This window comes from Polypterus senegalus, chromosome 3 (assembly GCF_016835505.1).
Source record: "Polypterus senegalus isolate Bchr_013 chromosome 3, ASM1683550v1, whole genome shotgun sequence".
Lineage (NCBI taxonomy): Eukaryota > Metazoa > Chordata > Cladistia > Polypteriformes > Polypteridae > Polypterus > Polypterus senegalus.
The window spans coordinates 9,345,775-9,367,466 of record NC_053156.1 but is presented as its reverse complement, the minus strand read 5'-3'; positions in this window follow the sequence as shown (position 1 = coordinate 9,367,466).

Here is a 21,692-nt window from a genome sequence, read left to right as displayed (position 1 = left end):
CTTTTTTTATTACAGTGACATAGTTGTAAGGATTATGCACGCCTGGAGAGATGACTGAACAGGTGAACCTAATGACCATTGTGGCTGCCCTCAGAATGGAGTTACAAGCACTATGGCTACAGGTCAGGGAATAAGAGACACAGCTTGCAAAGGTGGACGCACAGAATCGAACCAGGACTGCCCTGCAGCAAGGGAGAGCCTTCCGAACATCCCAGGTACTGTTGCTGATTCATCCAAGAAACAATATCGAGACTTATATCTTGGTTTTCGAGCAGACAGTGACCCAACCTCACCTTGACTATGACATTCTCAACAACAGGTCTTGGCCTGGTGAAAAGTGACTGCAGACCAGCAGGTGAGGCACTGTAGGGAGTTGTGTTTTGATTCCAAGAGACAAGTGTGGGGAAAAATAGACTGTTGCTTGGCACCAGAGATCAATGACTACAAGAAAATAATAGAGATTTTCATGTGCCATTTCATGGTAAACACCCACCCCAAATCCATACATAGGCCTTGAAGAAATTGAGACCCTTGTAGAAACCTTTGAGTGGCACCAGGCGGCTCAGAAAAGTGAGAGTGTGGGATAAGCAGCTGGTTGACCTAAACCCCTGGACTGGATGTGTCACCAAATCAAAGACTACACATCTCGACATGAATCTGGGGATAAAACAGAGTTACCAACTCCTCTTCACCACTACATGTGCAGAGAACTTGGGCACATCTTTCACCTTTTTGGCAAAAACTCACTCTCTGAGAGTTGTACAACCCCATCTATCCAGTTATACTGGGGCAGAGAATATGCAGTGAATGTGCAAAGATTGATTAACGTAATACAGATACAAATATACAAGCGTGAGTTCCATACAGAAACCTTAAATTGTAAACCTTTAGCAAGTTTAACCACAAAATTATTCACAAAATGGTGAGTGTAAAGCCAGAGATGAGCAGGAAGACCAGCTTGTTTCATTTAAATCAGCCGTGTTGTAACGTTTTGAGTTCCCAGTGAGTTACGATAGCAGTGGAGAGTTAGCAGTAGGTTGGATGAGGACAGTGCATTGCCGTTCTTTTCCAGTTGTAGGGTACGTGTGCGAAACATATCAGACATTCTAACACATAATTGAAAGCATCAACGAGATGTCCTAGTTACTGGAGTTAGGCAAATAAACAGGATTCCAACTACTGATCCCCACTGTTTTTAAGCACCCTCTAGATCCTACTACAGACAGAGCTACGAATTTGACATGTCTGTCCACTTTTCACGAGAGATCTGCTGAGCAGATTTATATCGGGGTTTTTTCTATAATTTGCTTGAACATTCCAGTTGATTTTGCTACTCTTCTCATTGCGCTAAGTATCATAGTTTATTTGCGACATCGAGAGAATGTCTGTGGGCCGAGGAGAGGGGGAAGCAGGCAGGGCCCTCCTCACTCACACGCCAGCCTCCATTCGAGTCACTCTACCTCTGGCCATGAGTTGGAGTGTACCTTGCCTCCACTTAGCTAGCGATACCTTTTTGTTCAGCAGACATTATCATTTTCAGATTGTTAAGGAGTAAGGCTTGACGTTTTTGAGTGAGAGATCACAGCTACATGTGTAAAGTATTACGAGCTGAACACGATCACATACAATGTCAGCGTTTTGAAGTTGGAGCGTACCTACCTTCCGCTTGGCCAGAATAACATTTAAATTTTTTTTTTTATTGATTTTTAAAGTTTGTCCTGTTTCACTACTATGTAGGTGGAGCTGTGGGGGATAGCTGGTAAAAATATATGTAAAATTGTGTGTTACGTGTTTACTGCTTAATACACTACAAGCTGTAGACTATCAACTAGACTACCTCAGGGGTTGGTGGATGGTGAACGTTTACTGCTGTCTGTTCATAATAAATGAAATGAAACCTAGCTTTATGCTGTTGAATTTTTTTCTTACTTAAATCTCAGTGTACCAAATTCACTCAAAACTGTGACGTCCAAGCCATACTGTACTGTGAAACAAACTGTGACCTTTTTGTACTGTTACAGCCCTAGGTGAGACTGGTCTCAAACTAAAAGCAGAAGTAAAGGTAAAAGCAAACACACCTGGTGATTCGATGGGTCTAACAATAGAAGATTAACCAACATCTCAAGTTGTCTCCATGCTGCGTAGAGTGCTGGCTGGAGAACGGGATCGCATGAGCACGACACGAGTGACGTCAAACCGACTTGTTCAGATGTGTCAATCAAGGTCACAAACAAACCGACGTTGGCAAGAACTCCAGGGAGGTCATACTTGATCCACTCTTGTAACATTGGCCTCTTTTAAAAGAGAACATTATGCAGTAGTTCTAGGACAGTGTACCTCCCACTCCATTCCACCAAGACCCCACTTTTCACTTGAATATAAATTATTTTGCCGTTTGTCAGAACATGAGGGTGAGGTGAGGTCATTCTTGCTGGTACCAAAACCTTACTGGAAGCAGCTTTCTGACTTAACACACACCAACCTCCTGGGTGGCAACCTCGGCACTGACAAAACACTCAAAATGATAAAACTTCAGTTTTTACTGGTTGAGAGTTAAGGAGGAGATCTGTTACTTTTTGTGTTTCGTGTCTGGAATGACTAATGCTCCTCTTGTCCCATTCCTCTGATAGATATACTGTACCTTCTGAGTGTATCAGGGTGGACAGAGTAGGTCCTCTCGAACCCTCAGCCCAAGGACATAAATGCATTCTGGTCTTTGTGGATTATGCCACACAGTATCCAGAGGCCACCTCCTTGAGACAAGTCAATTCTATAAACATGGCATGGCAACTGGTAGGGGTCTTTGAATGGGTCGATATCCTCAATTAGGTCCTAACCACCCAAGGGAGACTGTTTAGCTCATAGGCATTTAAGGAGGTTGCCATATTACTCCAAATCAAGCACCTTAAGACTTCAGTGTACCGTCCTCCAGCAGTTTAATCAGACACTCAAGCAAAATCTTTGCAAGTCGGGTTTGTACCTTGTTTTTCTGAGAGGACTGACCTGACAAAGAGGGACCTAACTGGGATCAATTGCTGTTTACATACTGGGAAGTTCAACAAGCCTCAATGGGTTTTTCACATTTTGAATTGTTATGTGCGGAACAACCCCAAAGATTATTGGATATGTTAAAAGAAAGATTGGAAAATGTGGCATTACCTACCACAAATATCGTCAAATATATCACACAAATATACAATAAATTTGGTAAAATGAGACTATTACTAAAAGCTAATATGCATAATCAGTCAGGGTAAGGTGCTCTGTGAGTTTTCTCCCGGAGATCATGTTACGGTTTTTGGCACATTGGCAAGGGCTCTACGAAATTAAGGAAAGGAAGGGGCAGGTTGACTATTTGGTTAAACAACCCAATCATCAACTCACAAAGACATTTATTATATAAATGTGTTGAAACCGTGGAAGGAATGGGACCGAAATCACTCAACCACATTCACTGCTTCACTCTCAAAAACAGCCTTCATTTTGGTTCTTTTATCTCAACGCTGTCAGCCTTCTGAATTCTAATAACTGCAGGAGTCCTGCGGTGCTGAATTATTATTGTGTGCTCTTCATTATTATTGTTCAAGAATCGTTATTCTGATTTGTAGAAGTCTTATGGTGTGTGTGCTGATACTAAAATGGCTGTCGTGTGTGGTCTCTTTTATTATTTTCTTGTCCCTATTTAACAATGTCCTATGTGTCACACATTTCTGCTACCATCAAATTTCCCTCTGGGATAATAAAAGTCTTGTGCTGTCCTGCAGAGTCAAAGCCACACATGCAAAGAGAGAACATGGAGATTCAATACCAGCAGTGACCGGGTGAAGGACTAGAACAAGAACACTAAATCAAAAGGGCAGAAGTGCGGACCACCACATTATAATACCTCCTGTATAAACACACAAGGGGGTCTGAAATGAGGAGGCAACTCTTAAAGTGGAACAAGTAAAGCATCAGCTGAGCAGAGCAGAAATAAAGGAGCTGAGAGTCCGTCAGGAATCGTCTTATACAGTGCAGACCATAATACCTTAAAACACAATTTATCGGTCATATTTACTGGTGTACTCATACCTCAGATTACAAAATAAAGAAATAAACTCAGTTTACATTTACATTACAAAACATTTTGTTTTATTAGCACAATATGAGAATGTAATAAAAGTGAATCTTGCATGCCTGAAAAGTCTGATTTTCTTAGGAAAAAAACAACTGCTAAAGAAACAAACTTGAACTGCGTGAAAGAAACTGAGCAAAAAATGTCTCTCTGTATATTGTGTGCTAAATTTGTACAAAAATACTTTACTGCAGCAATGCTACTAGATGGGACAGCACTGAGGATTTAAAGATGAATTAAAATCATACAAGTGTGCTTTTCAAAATTAGGAAAATCATTTCAACAATTAAAACAATATTTTAAAGAGGTACGACAGGCAGAGAGTTCTTAAGAACCAAATGTAATTCCTTTAGTAAAGGTTTAAGTTTCTCTGTTTTTCTAGAATTGAGCACAATGCTGTTCTCTGAAGTATTAATTGTGTTCTCTATGAGGTGAGCAGCTGCGGCTAATGAGACTTCACAAATATTAACAAATGTCAGTCTAAAGCAGCAAATCCTACGTTGAATTGTGGACATCAAACCTCATTTGACCTTCTCAGTCGTCCATTTCAGTTCCTCACAGTCACCTCAGTGTCATTTAGTGAGCCAGCAGTGTGAGGAGTGAAGGCCGACTGCTCCGTCTGCACTCGTCTGTCATCTGCTGCCTTATTGAGGAGGAGTGCAGATTAAAGTGCAGGAATAGGAAACATTAACTTGAAACAAAAGTAAAATAATAAATGAACGAGTATTTTGTAGGATTTGATTCTTAAATCCCCACCTGCCTGACCAAAGCTGAACAGAATTTTGGCCGTTGCCTGAGCTCTGCTGTGCACAAACAGTAACTGCAAATATTAAAAGATCTTTCCATTTGTAGATTTTGGATAAAATTCAAGACATTATTTAACAATTTATAAACAGATAATGAATTCTGTCCCAAAGTAATGCAAAATACAATAATCATTTTACTACATAAAAAGAAATAACATCACCAAGAAACCCTGAAGAATTGAAATGAATTGCCAGGAGTCTCCGACATTTACAGTGCTCCTTATTTATAATTGTAATAATGAGAGGTTTTATAAAAATTATTCTGGTGAAATACGATACTTACACTTTACCTGAATACAATTTTGACATTTGCAGTAATACAACAAGTATAAATACATGTTATTGTTAATAAATGTGATCAGGAATTGCACTGCTAATTTGAAAAATGAGGAAAGGCAGAACGCACTAAAACTTCAAAATAACTAAATACAATAAATTACTTTTATGTTGTTTATTTTAGGTTTTACCATTTACAGTAAATTGACGAGTGAAGAAGCTGGACTAAATATTTTAAACGTCAGGATTATTTTAAATGCCTTTCGGAACCAGGAATAAAAAAAAGCATAAAGAATTGGATTAACTCCAAAGTTCACTTCACCTGGCAATATAAACACGTTGCGCACGATAAACATGATATAATTACTAAAATCAGCACTCAGACTGAAGATATAAAAAGGCAGCCAGCAGAGTATAAAAGTCCCCACGACTACTCCTAATGTTTTTGCGGCTTTTCTTTCAGACGGTTTTGATATTTTACTGTCACTCAACTCCACAGTTTGCCTCTTTTCTATTAAACAGTTGATGGCTTTTGAATGGCTTCTCGCAACTACAAATATTCTGATATAAAAACCAATCATCAGTGAATAAGGGATAATAAAAATAAAGAATAACACAAAAATGTCCATTTCAGGAATATTGACTAAAACACACTGTTGTACACACTTGTTCACTTCAAAATAACTAAAAGTTAAAAATATCCCTGTTAGTAAAAGTGCAAACAGCCACACTGCAGCAATGCTGATTCCTGCAACAGTTAAAGTTATTTTTGAGCTGTAAAAGAAAGGATGGCAGACAGCAATGTAGCGATCAACGGATATTAAAACCACATTATATACAACAACAAAAGAAAAATAATTTGCAAGTGAAGAATACAAATAACAATAAATAACACCAAAGTACCAGCAACTTTCTACAGTAACAATCAAAGTAAAGGGAACCACAAAGAAACCTGATAAGAAATCAGCGACTGCGAGTGAAAGGATCAGAAGATTAGTCGGCGTGTGCAGCTGAACAAAATGAGAAATAGAAATGATGACAAGAAGATTTCCAAAGACTGTTAATAAAAGTAACAGACATGCAAAAATATAAAACAGTACATATACTTCAGTGTCATAAATCCATTTATAACAAGATGCATTAATGTAAGGAAAGCAAAGACCAATTTTCAGTCCATTCCACTCCATGTCTGTGCCTGACTGAGCCGTCCTGCCTGCACACTGAGATGTTTATACACTGAGGCCCTGCGACTGCCATATTCTCTCTGCTGACGTAATTCACATGAGGCAACTCTCTGCTGTGTTTGTTTCACAAATTCTCTCAGGATGTTTGTTTGTTCATTTCAGTTCTTACTCACTAATGAGTTCATCAAATCTCAGATGTCTTCATTATATTTGTTTGTCACGAGCCGCTCAGGGCTGCGGTGGTCTCTCCTCACAGCTCCACAGTGGTCAGCTGCTGGCTCTCTGCTCTTTTCTTCTTCTCCTCTGTCTGCTGTTTTTGTTTTTTTGTTCTCAGTCACTTTGACTTTCTTTCCTCATCACAGCGAGCAGCACATTAAATCAGCAGGTTCAGATGAGCTGAGGTTGTGCCCAGTGGTGGTCTGACACTCCATCCTGTCCTGTGCTGCTCAGAGCCCCTCTGACTCCTGCATGGAGTGTGCTGGACCACCCTGTGCTCATCTGATTTACTGAACGTCTTTCTTTTTATAAATTATCAAACATAAAACATGTGTTTTTTGTGGCAGTGGCAGGTAATCTCTCTAAGTGCAGTAGTTCTAATTGCTATGCTTTTCAATTAATAAGACATTTGGTGTACAACTATAACATTTTTATTTCTGTAGCAGACTTTCATACAAGGAATGTAGCTGAGAGTGCTTTACACAATATAAAAGAAAAGTTAGAAGAGTAAAAGAAAACGAGTTAGAAATGAATAGTTATATATACTGTAAATAATATATTGTGACGAGTGTCGCCGCTGTGCTTAACAGTAAAAGTATGTTAAAGAAACACAGCTGCCGTCTTAAAGAACATTTCAATGAGAAACAAACACACTCTTACTTGTCTCCTTGGCAGGATCAGCTGCAGACTTACCACTCAACATTCCTCTCAGGCGAGGTTTACAACATTTAAAAGCTCGAGTCCCACCCAATCTAAAGGCTCCTTCTCACATCCTCTCTCCCTCAGATTGCGTCTGCTCCGGTTGCTGCCTCCAAGCCATTGAACTCTCCTGTTGAGCCGGACCGCCATGTTTGTCCTTTTCTGCTGTTGACAAACCCCTTCTGGATCAGGTCTTGTGTTTGTACCTGCACATTCACAAATAAAGATCTTACTTCTTGGAAACCTGTTCACTTTTCTAGTCTCAGGTACAACTTTGTGACCTAAGCTTGACAACGTAAAAAAAGAATCAATTTGCACTTACAACACAGTCGTAGAATCATAATTGGAAGATAATTTTTTAAGTCATTTAAGATAAGTCCAATTTATGTTTCAGATGGCCTGGGAGGACAGAAAACAAAAACAAAGTCCAATATGAGATGCTGGGGAAAAAACAAAACAAAATCTGCTGGGGTCCAAGGGGGGCAAGACACCACCCAGCATCCACTGGGCATTCTATCTAACGTGAAGGTGCTAAAGTCAGTCTTATTATTATTAATCTCCATATTAGTCAGTTTGATGCAGTGGGTCTCATGGACAGTTCAAGTCTCGACTTTCATTCTATCATCACAAGCAGCTGCTCAGGAATTTGATCAGGTGTTGATGGTGACGTAAAACGGCACCACAGAGAAAAGTAGGGATGAATAATGATAGCACATCCATGAAGTGTATGAAATTGCAATGCTAATCTATTACATGTAGAACAGAAATGAAATTAAGAAAAGGTCAAATTGAAAAAGCGGGCTGTTGAATGTTTTCTTAAAATTGATCAATGGCATTAGCCTGCCATTTCTCTAACAGTAAAGTATTCCAAATTTTGGTGCATTGCAACAAAAGGCCACCTCATCAGTTCTTTTATGATGAGCTCTCAGTACAATAAGAAACCAGAGGTAGACGATCTGAGGTCATGACTGGGAATGTAAGGCGACAGGCACTGCAAAATACACGAGGGAGCTTGTAAGATTATTCATGAGCTTTATATACCATCAGCAGTATTTTAGATTCTGTTCTTAAAGTAACAGGTGACCAATGTAACGACGCTAAGACTGGTGTGATGTACTCAGATATTCTTTTGCTGGTTAAGACTCTCAATGCTCCACTTTCAACTCACTGTAGCCAGTCACGATTCTAAAATGTCCCTAGTGTGTGCTTGGTGTGTGTGTGTGCGTGTGTATGTATGTGTGCGCCATGTGGTGGGCTGGCACCCTGCCCGGGGTTTGTTTCCTACCTTGCTCCCTGTGCTGCCTAGGATTGGCTCCAGCATATCCCCGTGACCCTGTAGTTAGGATATAGCGATTTGGATAATGGATGGATGGATGTAGCCGGTCAGTCTCTTTCTTAGGTAGTCCTTTGAGGAGAGCATTACAGTAATTTAGTGACTAAAAACAAAAGTGTGAATGAATTTATCAGCATCTTGTGATGTTATAACAACTCTAACCTTTGCAATATTTCTTAAGTGAAAAAATGCAGCCCGAGTAATCTAGTTGATGTGTCATTATTTCATTAAATAAAACACGGACAAAAAGGAGGACATATTTATCATGGGTGATTTTAATTTTTCAGGCATTGATTGGGAAAACCCAATCGGGAATACAAAAGAGGAAACTGAAATGGTGCAGTGTCACCCAGTTTGTCTCAAGCCCAACACGTGGTGACGCCTGCCGAGATCTCATCTTTTTGAACAATGAACACATATAAATGAAAACAGAAGTTATTGATACTTTAAGCAACCGTGATCACAGAGTGGTAAAATGAGAGATTATCTTTAAAAACACACAAATTAATACCTAAACAAAGGCTTATAATTTGAGGAAAGCAGACTTCATGAGAACGAGGAAGTAGCTAAAAAACACAGAACAGGAAATCGAAAACTCAGCAACTGTAAATGATAGGTGCTCTTACTTCAGACACCTTCTGATCCAGACTCTAATTAAGAATAATCCAAAAAACAATAAAGGAAAAAAAAGAAAGAAAACAGCCAAAGTGGATAAATAAAGACACTATTAAAAAGTTAAAACTGAAACAATCACTGTGCAAGACAATTAAAAATTAGCCAAATAATTCTTAAATACCAAATAGTACAAGAGGTCAAAAGAAAAACTAAAAAAAAAATAAAATGCAGGTAAAGCCAACAAAAAATATCAAGCACTGTTTCAAGTCCTGCTCCAGTAAAAAGACAATAAAGGAGAATTTAAGAAAAGAAATTCTCCACTCAAATGAATATGCAAAAAATGAAAGTAGTTACAACCAAATTGCACAAAGGAATAAGGCTGACACTTGACAATCACAGAATTGAACGAGTAACTAACTTTCAATATCTTGGAAATTGGATTAATGAAAACCTAAAGAATGATGTGGATGTCAGAGCAGGAACAGCCAAAACTAAGCAAAGTTTCTTGAGACATCGGGGACTGATGAAGAACGCAAAGAAGAAACAGCTACATACACAAGTGTGGTCCATTCTACAGTATGGCACAGAAACCTTTGCTCTCACGTTGGCACTTAGGAAGAAAATAAGGGCTTTTAAATGATGGACCTAGAGAAGGATAATGAAAATTAGCTGGATAAAGAAAAGTACAAACGAGGAGGTGGTGCAAAGAATTGTTTGGAGTCAATATTGAGGTGAAAAGAGAAATTCTTCGGTCATATTGCTAGGGGATCAGAAAAACTGCAAAATCGTAGAAGAGAACTGGAAAAAGAAAGGGAAAGGTAAAAGAAGAAGGTGTTGGATGGATGATGCAGAAGAGGTGATGAGCAGCCAAGATGTGAAAAGCGATATCAAAAAAGCCACAGACAAAACCAAGTGGAAAGAAATGGTCGATGGAAGATTCCCAGTTTGAAGACACCAATGACCTCATGCAGTCAATATTGTGCAGTGGTAGTTAAGAAACACAAGGGACACAAAAGGAGAAATAATTGAAAGTCAGGCAGAAATAGCAAATAAACTGAATAAATATTTCATCCGAGTAGTTATAAAATTGAGAAATAAAATGAAATGTCTCATACAGAAGTAAAAACACACTCTAAGTTCATAATTTTTGAAATAGATTAGTCACATGTGCTTCAAGCCCTCAGTAAGTTGAAGACAAATAAAACCCCTGGACTTGGTGAGATTTTACCAATTGTTTAGAAAATAAAATGTCATCTATAAACCTTTATTGTGCATATCATTATTATGCAGTCAGTTTAGAAAGGAGAAGTACCTGAGGACTGGAAAATTGTAATTGTGACTCCATTCTTCAAGAAGAGAGAGAAAATAGATAGTCATCCCGGTGTTTGATCAGACCAAAGTGACCAATTTATTTATTTACTTACTTATCTACCTATTTATGTGTTTGTTTATTTGAGTGTGTGGTGCTCCTGATATCTGTGCAAAAGGATGAAGGTTCAAGTCTTTAGAACCCTGATGCTTCCTGTCTTTCTATATGGCTCTGAGACATGGATGCTATCCTGTGATCTGAGATGAAGACTGGACTCCTTCATGTGTGTCACTTCAGAGAATCCTTGAGTACCGCTGGTTTGACTTAATTAATTGTCGGTTGAGCCGTTTCTCACAGAGTCCCAAATGAGACACATTACCTGCATTGTGAGGGAGTGTCACTTAGAGCACTACGGACATGTAGCACAATTTCCCAAAGGTGATCTGGCTGGCAGGATCCTCATTGTGGAGGACCCGAGCAGCTGGACCAGGCCTAGGAGACACCTACATAATACCTGGCTGCAGCAGATAAATGGTCATTTCTGGAGGATGGGACTGGACCACATGTCTGTCTTAGATGTGCCAACTGGGATCTCGAGCTGTTTTGTTGTGTAGTGGGTGCGACAACACGCTGTACCAGTCCAAGTAAAACAATTTATTTTGATTTTGTCTGTAAGCCTTTGCTGTGTACCTAGTGTTCTGGGGGTGTTTCCCCAAGAAACAGGACCACCAACCTATCACCATTAGGGACTGCCCTTAGCCCTATGAAGATGATGGTTTCCCACAGTTCCTGGAGGTTCATTCAAATATTCTAGGGATTCGGTGAATGTACTTGCATTTTTTGCCGTGCTTGTGCTTATTTGGTATCAATGGATTTTTGGACCTTCTGTTCTGTTTTTTGACCATTGTTTGGATTACTGTCTTGTGAGGATGTTTGCATTGGATTGCCTTATTGTTATGGGCAACCCTTTTGGTTGTTGTTCTTCACTGATCATCATTGTTGTTGTTGAAGAGTATTTTTGAAAGATAAATCTTCGAATTTCACAAAGATCTTGTGTTTGCCATTATATTTAGCTGGGGTCTGATAATATGTCTAGTGGCCATTTTTGAGAATTTCTGGGACTTTCTCAGATGTTAAAAGCGATTCCATCACAATGGTTGTACTAATTTAGAGATCATCAGGCCCATGTTCATGACTAAATTTAATTGCCTTTTATCTGAGCTGGCTATTGACTATGATCAAGTTGTGCTGTAAGATTATATTCGTCACACAGATGTAGAAACTGGGACCTTCACCAAGTGTTTAACTCTGCTAATGCCAGTAGCTTTGTAAAGGCCCAATTCATTGTCATAATCACACATTCACTTAATGATTTGACATTAAAATTTAAGTATTACTTCACAAAACAACACAATCTCTGATCCCTACTAAATTATGTTTGACTTGTTCCTATCCTTACCAATACGACAGAGCAACATCTAAACAGTAACTCAGAATCAGCTGAGATAGCAAGCTGAAGAATGTCAGCTGAGTGTCCAAGTTTAAATTACCTCCTTGTTTGTTCACAAAGGAGGAGTTTAGTCAAGTTTGCAAGCTGTACAGTTCTCAATCGAGGTAAAACACATGAGCTGTTGGGAAGCAACTGAGGACAGAAAAACTTAGAAGAAGGGCACAGATTCCATACTTGATAATCACAGTCATATTTGGTTGATTAACCATCACAGATACCAGCAATGTGGCTGAATCCAAGGTACTGCTGGACTGAACGAATGATAAGCGGTGAGTCAGCAGGTCTGCAAGTAACACAGTACTCACACAGGCTAAGACTACTGGGAAGCAGCAAAGAGCAGGTTGACACAGTTGAGGAAGGGGATGGATGCTGTTGTTTTTTCAAGGGGTCTGGGGTCCTCCAGATCTCTTTTGTGTATAGTTAATATTATTGTCTGATATTTAACTCTGTAAAAGAAAAGACAAAAAGAGATCATAAATTGTGAGTCACCAAAGCGATGATGTTTTGATAATAAAAAAGGACAAGATAAGTCTTCTGCGGACATTGGTCACCTGCTGTTCCAAGATGGTGGTTTATATAGGAAACTCAGAAGAAAAGGCAGGTTCAGTAGACAGGAAGCCAGATGTGATATCATTGGGGGCATGTCTGTCAAACGATCTTTCTGCAGAGAGAAGTAGAAGATAGGCATTAGTTTATAGTGCCAACCTCTTGCTCCAAGGGTAATTACTCTCAACTGAGCCCTGAGGTTGCCTCCCAATCACACGTGTGTGACATGGCCACTTCTCAGCCCAAATGCATCCTTTCGGGCAGCCCAAACTCATGTCCCAGGATTTAGTATCTCAGCTATTGTTTCGCCCACTAGATTACAAAAGATTTTCATTCCACTGCCATCTCACTATCCAATAGTTTACAGCTCAGGAACAAGGCAGGGTGTTCAACACCATTGATGTTTTGGCTGAGCATGCGCCATGACCTGTGTCCAAGAACTCGATCTAGAAAGTGAAATGCAAGGAAAAGTCAGGAGCCTCTGCTTTGTCATCCCAAACCACCAAATTGGGAGCCCACTTCTTTGTCAAAATGGTAAAGGGTATTTATCTTTCCGAGAACAGAGGCACAAACCGGCAGTGGTACCCCACTAGACCCCCCCCCGCAAAAAAAGCCAGAACCTCATGCAAGTTATTGGATCAGGCCAGCACAGTATGGCATGAACTTCGGTACACTGTGGATGGACTGTGTTCCTACCCACCATGTAGCCTAAATACTTGGACTCTGTCAATCCAAAATAACATTTCTTTGGATTGCTATGCAGACCTGCTTCACATAGTGCAAGGAGCACCTCCTGAACGTGCAGCACATGATCTTCCCACAAGCCGGAATAGATGATGTTCTCATCCAGGTAGGTAGCACTGTATGAATTGTGGGTCATTGCACTTTATCTAGTCTGTAAAAGGAATTTGCCAGTACCCTCTCTTTATGTCAAATGCAAATATTGAGCGTTACAGAATCGCTCATGGGAGTTGCCTACATGTAGAATCATGCAGGCATCAAAACGGCAAATTTATTAACCCATGGAAAGTCATTGTGAAAGTGTCATTTGCCTTCTGGATTTGGGACAAAGAATGTGGGGCTAGACCTGGGAGTAAAGCTTTCCTCTTTCACATCAATAGTTCACATTTGTCTGATCTCAAGTTCCACTTCAGCACACTTTGCCTCTGGGAGTTGACATGTGCATTCATTGATGATCACCATGGCCTCTGTTATAAAATCATATGCAAATAGAGAAGCCTGCCCAGACTTTTTGTTTACCACCTCTGGGACAGACAGTATAACTTCTTCAAGCTTCTGCCCTTGTGTGGATGTCAGTTTATCACTAAAATTAAGGTTTGATTTGTATGCCAAAAAGGAGCCAGGTTGACTGGAGTAGGGATCAAGATCCCAAGTTTTCCAAGGTTTCAAAAAGTTCACATGATAAACTCTCTCAGCTGGCTGACAATTGGGCTGCTTCACCAAATAATCGACTAGTCATTTCAGCTCCTTAATTTCAGAGGGCTTCTGCCAATGGGCTAGCAATTTCATATGGGGGGTCGGAATACAAACTATTTATGCAATCTCTGGGTTTTAATACCTGCAGGGCGGTGCTAATTGTGCTTGCTCTATATTTTAAAATGTGCCAGATTTTGCCGAATCTATTGCATAACTGCATGATACACTCAAGAATGTTGGTGGAAGGAAGAGCATCAACTTCTTTAAGGATATCCAATAATCTATCATCTGTAAAGTAGTTTAATAGAGAAAAAACATGGCCAGGCTTGGAGGACTTCCTAGTGTGCAAGTAGAATGAGGTGGAATAACTCATCCCAGTTTCTCACTGACCACCTTGTGCAACATTTGTCTGAGCATTTGGTTAAGCCACTCTACTAAACCATCACCTTTTTTAAATGTTTAATGTTCGGTAACTCTGCTCACTTTCTTGAATGTCTCTGAAGTAAAAGGCGTTCCTTTGTCCTTAAGGACTTCTTTAGGGATGCCAGCATGCAAAAAGCAGTGTACAAGTTCTCAGGGGATATTTTTAGAGTTGGCCCGTCTCAAGGGAATGTTCTCAGTATATGGGGTACCACAATCCATGAGTTCTGGGATGTATTTATATCCTCTGACTGCAGGTTTGAAGGGGATGATAATATCAACATCTATTCTGTCGAAGGGGACATCAATGAGGGTAACATAAATAAGTGGAGCTCAGTCCCTCTTAGGAATTTGACACAATTAACACTTTGGACAGGAGTTACAAAATCGGCATATCTCCTCATTAATTCCTGGCCAATAGAACTGCATTTTTTGCAGACCAAAAGTATTCATCATTCCATTGTTGCCTTTTAAAGGATGCTGGCATTTGCCGAAATTGAAAATATAAGGAGAAGAAGGGATCGGGGTGAGCTCCCCGGGCAGAAATTAAACTTGAGCTGTCACAGGGGCTGTTTCAGTTGTGGAGTCGGCCTGTGCCAGTTTTGTGATACTCATGTCACATTGGGTAGCAATGTGATCTCTTCTTAAACCTGGCATTGAACATGGCATGGAGACAACTTGAGAGGGGTTTTCAACTTCAACTACTCCTTTGGAGTTATGATCATCTGGTTTCATATAGCACTGTATTATCCCCCATAATTCATAATTCTGGGAACGTGCTGGCCACTTGGGTTCAATTTGAAACTTTCGCCATTGTCTTGCCAGGTCCAGGGTCTCTCAATACCTTGCCAGCATTTCAGATTTTAGTTGTCATAATCACTGGCGGCCTGCTCATCATGTTCATAATAAACCTGTTGGGCCAGTCTCGTCAGAAGTGGCACTAATATGTGCACCTTTTCCCACTACAAGGCTAATTGGGCTTAGTTGCATGCCTATGGGTATGTTATTCCCCAACTTGGACTCGTAGTTCCTGGACCTATGTGGTGAGTTTAGCCACAACAGTCGTCATATCTACTATTTTATCTCAAGAGAAAATCCTGCCAACTACACCAATGTAAAAGAATAGGCAAAAAGAGATCTTAGAAGTTTGGGAAACCAAAGTGATCCCCATATATTATTATGAAGTTTTGAAAATAAAAAAGGACAAGATAAGTGCTCCGCCCAACTGTTCCAAGATGGCAGTTTATATAGGAAACTAGAGGAAGAGATGGGGTCAGTAAACGGGAAGCCAGAAGTGACATTATCGGAGGCCTGTCCATCAATCATTCTTTCCTGGCTTGGAGGACAACTGCTGTCAACTCAGCACTGATGATGTCTCCTAATACCACATGTGTGACAACTCATAAATACTAAAGAGCGTCTCCCATAATTTTTGCTAAAGGAAGTGTTTGGTCTGGTCATTTAGAGGTGGGCATCCACACCTTGAAACCAAAGTACATTTTGACAGTAAAAAATAACATCTTTTTAAGGCACTCAAGGACACATTACAAGATGAAACAATAGATTACACAACCATAGATGTAAGCAAAAATAACTAACTGTACACAATGGTACTCCATACTCTTTATTAAAATGTTATTCAGCAAAGCCTTTACCATTGTGATACACAGTGCAGAGTTTTTTTTTTGGATTCTATAAAGGTTAAGCTCCTGTTTAATTTTGTAGTCTCCTAAAAATGTGTACCGTACTTCTCAACAAGTTACTATGGAATCTTGTATGCTTTCCTAAGAATATGTAATGTGCTGAGAATTCTGGAGGCTCTGAGCTACACGGTGAAAAAAAGGATTGGAGTTCTGCTATGTCGTATGTTTCTGAAAGTATCTCCTACATAAGAGAGTCTTTGTCATTCATGCATTAAACTATGCAAAATGATGCAGCAGAGCTCATCACACCCCCTAGATGTACAGGTCAGGGTGATTGACAATTCAGAAATGAGTGTTTGTATGTGACAGAGTAGGATTTTGGAAATTTCCAAAATTTCCCAGATAATTACATCCAGGAAATGAATTTTATAAATGGTTATGAATGCTGTATGGCGGTAGAGAACAGAAATGCACCGAAGTGAAGTATATACACAGAATGCTTTGTTCAGCATTTAACCAAAAAGTATTCCAATCTGTTGCGTCAGTAGTAATTAAATGGACTACAAATCCTTGCAGCCCTAGTAGTGTTTTGCCATTGGGCTGATTTGGATTTGCACTTAGATGATTAGGCAACTTTAAAAAGGAGCAGAAAGACAACAACTAGGATTGCAGTCATCTGTGTCTATTTGTTTCTGTGCTTTACCCTCAGATGGATTATAAATACAACCTCCTAGGATTACAGTCTTTCCAGATTCATGTTCTCATCCTGAGCTTGCTTGTTTGTCTGATCTCATCTTGATTGAAAAATGTCTTCATCTACATTTGTCCTCTGGAACACGGTAGGACAAAACTTTTAATACTATTAAAATTCAGAAAGCTGTTCACTTGGGATATAAGTTTATTTTCACCATCTTCTGCATTTGAAGTTCCGGACTTTGCAATGACTGTTACCATGAGTGTTTACCAGAGCCTCGTCGTCTAGTGTTTGTTACATGCCATTGGATGAATTTGGGTGGGCGTCTACTTGTGCAATGTTTGTTTAATATTTTTTTGTCTTCTTAATTTGTTTAATATATTCTATTATCAATTCATTTGTGCTGCTGTTTTACATGTCTCCTTACAAGCTGGGCCTGGATAGGGCTGGGAATGTTCTTGAGGTCCAAAAATAAACTAACAGAAAACCTTTTTAGGACTATGCCAATCTTAGTGTCACACAACCGCTAAACTATCAGTAAAGGAAAATTATTACTGGAGTAAAAGCCGACACCTGAAGAATTGAAGAAACAAACTGAAGTTGATCGCCAGTAAGCGGTGAAAGCCTAAACACAAGCGTCACATTAGAACATTAGAACCATCTAGACAAGAACAGGCTGTTCAGACCAACAAAGCTCACCTGTCCTATCTACTTAATTCTTTTAAAATATCATCATGTCTAGTTTTGAAAGTCCCTAAATTCCCATTCTCTACCACAATACTTGGTAGTTTATTCCATGTGGCTGGGTTCTCTGCGTTAAAAAAAAAAAAAACTTCCTAATGTTTGTGCAAAATTTAGTTTTCAACTATGTCCCTGTGTTCTTGATGAACTCATTTTAAAATAACCGTCTCGATCCACTGTACTAATTCCCTTTATAATTTTAAACTCTTCAATCACATCACCTCTTAATCTCCTTTTGCTTAAACTGTAAAGGTTCGGCTCTTTTAGTCTTTCCTCATAATTTATCCCCTGTAGGCTGGAAATAGCCTAATCGCTGTTCTCTAGAAGGCACGAAGTTACTGCAAACAACTCTAAAGATAAACACAGCACTTAATGTAATTTCAATCTGGTCTTTGCCCATTGAGGACACGTTTATATGTTGTGTATGCTGTAGTATGTACAGGTCAGGTTTTCTGGCTGAAAATAAAGACAGCTTCACTTGCCAAAGATGCATAGTTCATTTAGAGTTAGGCAGGGAATTGTGCTTTGAAACATTGATTTAACCATATATTATTTATATAGCTAGTCTATTTTTAACTTGTAATTATTTTTTTTTAATTATTTTTAATTTTTTATTATTTTTTAGCTTTACTGGATCTAGGCTGAGTGACTTGTTTTTCTCTTCATACACATTTCATTGTATGTTGACCCTGTGTTAACCTATATATGACAAATAAACCTAAACCTAAACCACTTTCTGAAATATTTTGCTTATTTGTTAACACTAGAATTTCTGAAGCTTACGGATTTTTTAATTATTCTTGACCTCCATAAATTTTTCTGACGTGTGCAAAACAGCTCTTAGCTCCTTATCACTGCGCTAATAACCTGCATTTGTTTTGCAAATGTGTGGATTAGCAGAATGGAGCCTGCTGCCCCTCACTTGATTCAGTCAAATGAATGCATCTCCCTGCTTAAATCATCACAGCTTTAGTCTGCATTGAAGTGTTTATCTGGCAATGCATTTTTAAGGAATTATATAGGTAACGTACTATCATAATTTGATACACATATTTCATGTGTCTTCTGTGTCTACAATGATCTTTGTAAATATAGAATGACAGAGGAAATGTGAGGCAGGATATCCTAAACACACGACTACACGACTAATATTTTCATATGTTATAGTAATAACGACTATCACAAAAATGACCATATAGCCACCCATATAATTGTTTCTGGCTGCAAAATTGATTCAAAAGAGTAGACATGTTTACATAACAGAGTTCAAAACAGAACTGATTCTCTTGACACAAGATGGCAGCTTTAAAGGCCACTGGACTGGAGGAAGTGATGTCATCATTACCGGAACCAGAAGTGACATCATTGGCTGCCCCAGAGCCGGGCGGGATTTCCCTAGAATGTTCTGCAAAAGATCGAGAGGAAAAATGAGCGCACTTTGCCACCCCCTGGTCCGGAGTGGAAACACATGTATTCAAGCCCTTTAGTTGTCTCCTAAACGCACGTTGTGACAGGGCCCCCCTCCCTCAGCCCAGACCTGTCGGGTTGGGCGTTCTACACTGAGAGGTCATGAATGCAGGAGAGAGCATCAGCATTGGTGTGGAGAGAACTCTTCCGATGAATGAGCGATAACGTATAAGGTTGCAGATCAAGGAACCACCTCATGACTCGAGGGTTAGACTCCTTATGCAGGGTCATCCACTGTAAAGGTGCATGGTCCGTGACAAGTGTAAACTCAAGACTCAAAAGGTACTACCTCAACTGTGTAATTGCCCACTTAATCGCAAGAGCCTCTCTTTTCACTGCCGCATACCTGGTTTCCCAAACCAGCATTTTCTGGCTCAGGAACATGACAGGGTGTACAGTACCATCGACGCTTTGGCTCAGCACTGCTCCTAGGCCTGTGTCCGAAGCGTCCATCTGGAGGGTAAAAGGAAGTGAAAAGTGAGGTGCCTTCAAAACAGGTGACGACGTCAGGACCTTTTTTAAGTCACGGAATGCCACATCTGTCGTATAAGTACATACCAAAATGTTACTAGCCCTTTTCTTTGTTAAATCAGTCAAGGGCACGGCTCTTTTAGAAAAGCATGGTACAAACCGGCGATATTACCCTGCCAAGCCAAAGAAACGCCTGGACCTGCTGCTTGGACTGGGCCTTTTCAAAATGGCATCTATTTTCGAGCACTGCGGCTTCACAGTACTACAACCCACCATGTAGCCCAGATATTTGGCTTCTTCCAATCCAAAGAAACATTTTATGGATTGATTCAAAGACCGGCTTCACCCAGCATCCATAACACCCCTTGGACATGCTGTATGTGTTCCTTCCAGGTGCTGGAATAGATGATGACGTCATCCAGGTAGGCAGCACTATATGTGTTATTGGGAACGGCGCACTTTGTCCACCAGACGCTGGAAAGTCGCAGGAGCCCCATATAACCTGAATGGAAGGACACGATACTGCCAGTGTCCACTAGGGGTGCTAAACTTTAATCTTTGCAGAGTCCTTTAAAGGAACCTGCCAATACCCTTAGGTCATGTCAAGTGTGGTCAGATGGTCTGTGATGGACAAGGACCCAGTGCTTTGGTGGAGATTTTAGGCTTTGGATTGTCCACTCCATGTCTGCTTTATCCCTTTATGCTGGACCTGAGGAGACAAAATGGTCTTCTGTGGTGATGAGAACTGCAAGAACCTGAAATGTTTGATAAATAGCAAAATACATTTTGTAAAATAAAAAATCATTTCATGAAAACATGAGTTTATTTTTTTATTTATTCATGTGAGGTATGAGTACACCAGTAAACGTGCCCCATAAATTGTGTTTGAAGGTATTGTGGTCTGCACTGTATAAGACGATTCCTGATGGACTCTCAGCACCTTTATTTCTCCTCTGCTCAGCAGATGCTTTACTTGTTCTACTTTAAGAGTTGTCCTCTCATTTCAGACCCCCTTGTGTGTTTATTCAGGAGGTATTATGATGTGGTGGTCTGCACTTCTACCCTTTTGATTTAGTGTTCTTGTTCCAGTCCTTCCTTCTATGTTCTCTCTTTGCATGTGTGGCTTTTACTCTTCTGGATGGCAGAAGACTTTTATTATCCCAGAGGGAAATTTCTTAACAAACGAATGTGTGACACATAGGACATTGTTAAACAGGAAGAAGAGAATAATAAAAGAGACCACACATGACAGCCATTGTTGTAATCAGCACACTCACCATAAGACTTCTACAAAACAGAATAACGATTCTTGAACAATAATAACGAAGAGCACACAATAATAATTCAGAACTCCACAGGACTCCTGCAGCTACTAGAATTCAGAAGGCTGATAGCTCTGAGATGAAAGGGGACTTCAGTCTGGGGGTCTTCACCCTTGAGACCTAAATCAGCAGCTTGATGGCCATTTTGAAAACAGAGGATGGCTGCTGTATGACAGAATTGAATTGGCTTTTTATACCACTTGTTTGTGATGGTGGTCAGTAAATGACGGCTGCTGTAGACCCTCACTTTCACTGCTCATGTTAATTTTGTTAGTCACACAGTTTTTGTTTTTTCTACTAAAATTCACTAAACAAACTTCATTCTTCCATCTTCTTATTATCCAGAGTAGGTCACAGGGTAGATGGAGTCAATCACAGCAACCATTGGGCACAAGGCAGGAACAATCACTGGACAGGGTGCCACTCCATCACAGGGTGAACACACACACACACACTTCAGCATCCACAATCCACCTAACCTGCATGTCTTTGGTCTGTGAGAGAAAACCGAAGCACCCCGAGGACATGGGGAGAACATGCCTTCTCCATGTACGGAGGACCTGTGATGCGCACCCTAACCTATTTAGTCAGTCAGCAGCGGTACCACTACACCACCATGCTGATTAACAATAGAATTACCAGAGCGTACGAGAAAACTCGTAGATCCGGCCCTTCTTAAGTCTTTTCACACCTCTCCCTCAGCGTCTTTTGTCTTGTAAATGTGTTGTTTTGTAAATGTGTCCCCCCACCCACCGTCACAGTTCAATTTACAAAGAAGTTTCTCAGTGCTCAGTGTTTATCTTCGAGTGAAGTGCTGGAGCTTTATTGGGTAAAAAAGTACATCAAAGTACAGTGAGAGAACAAAACTGAAAAATTTGACAAGTGCTAT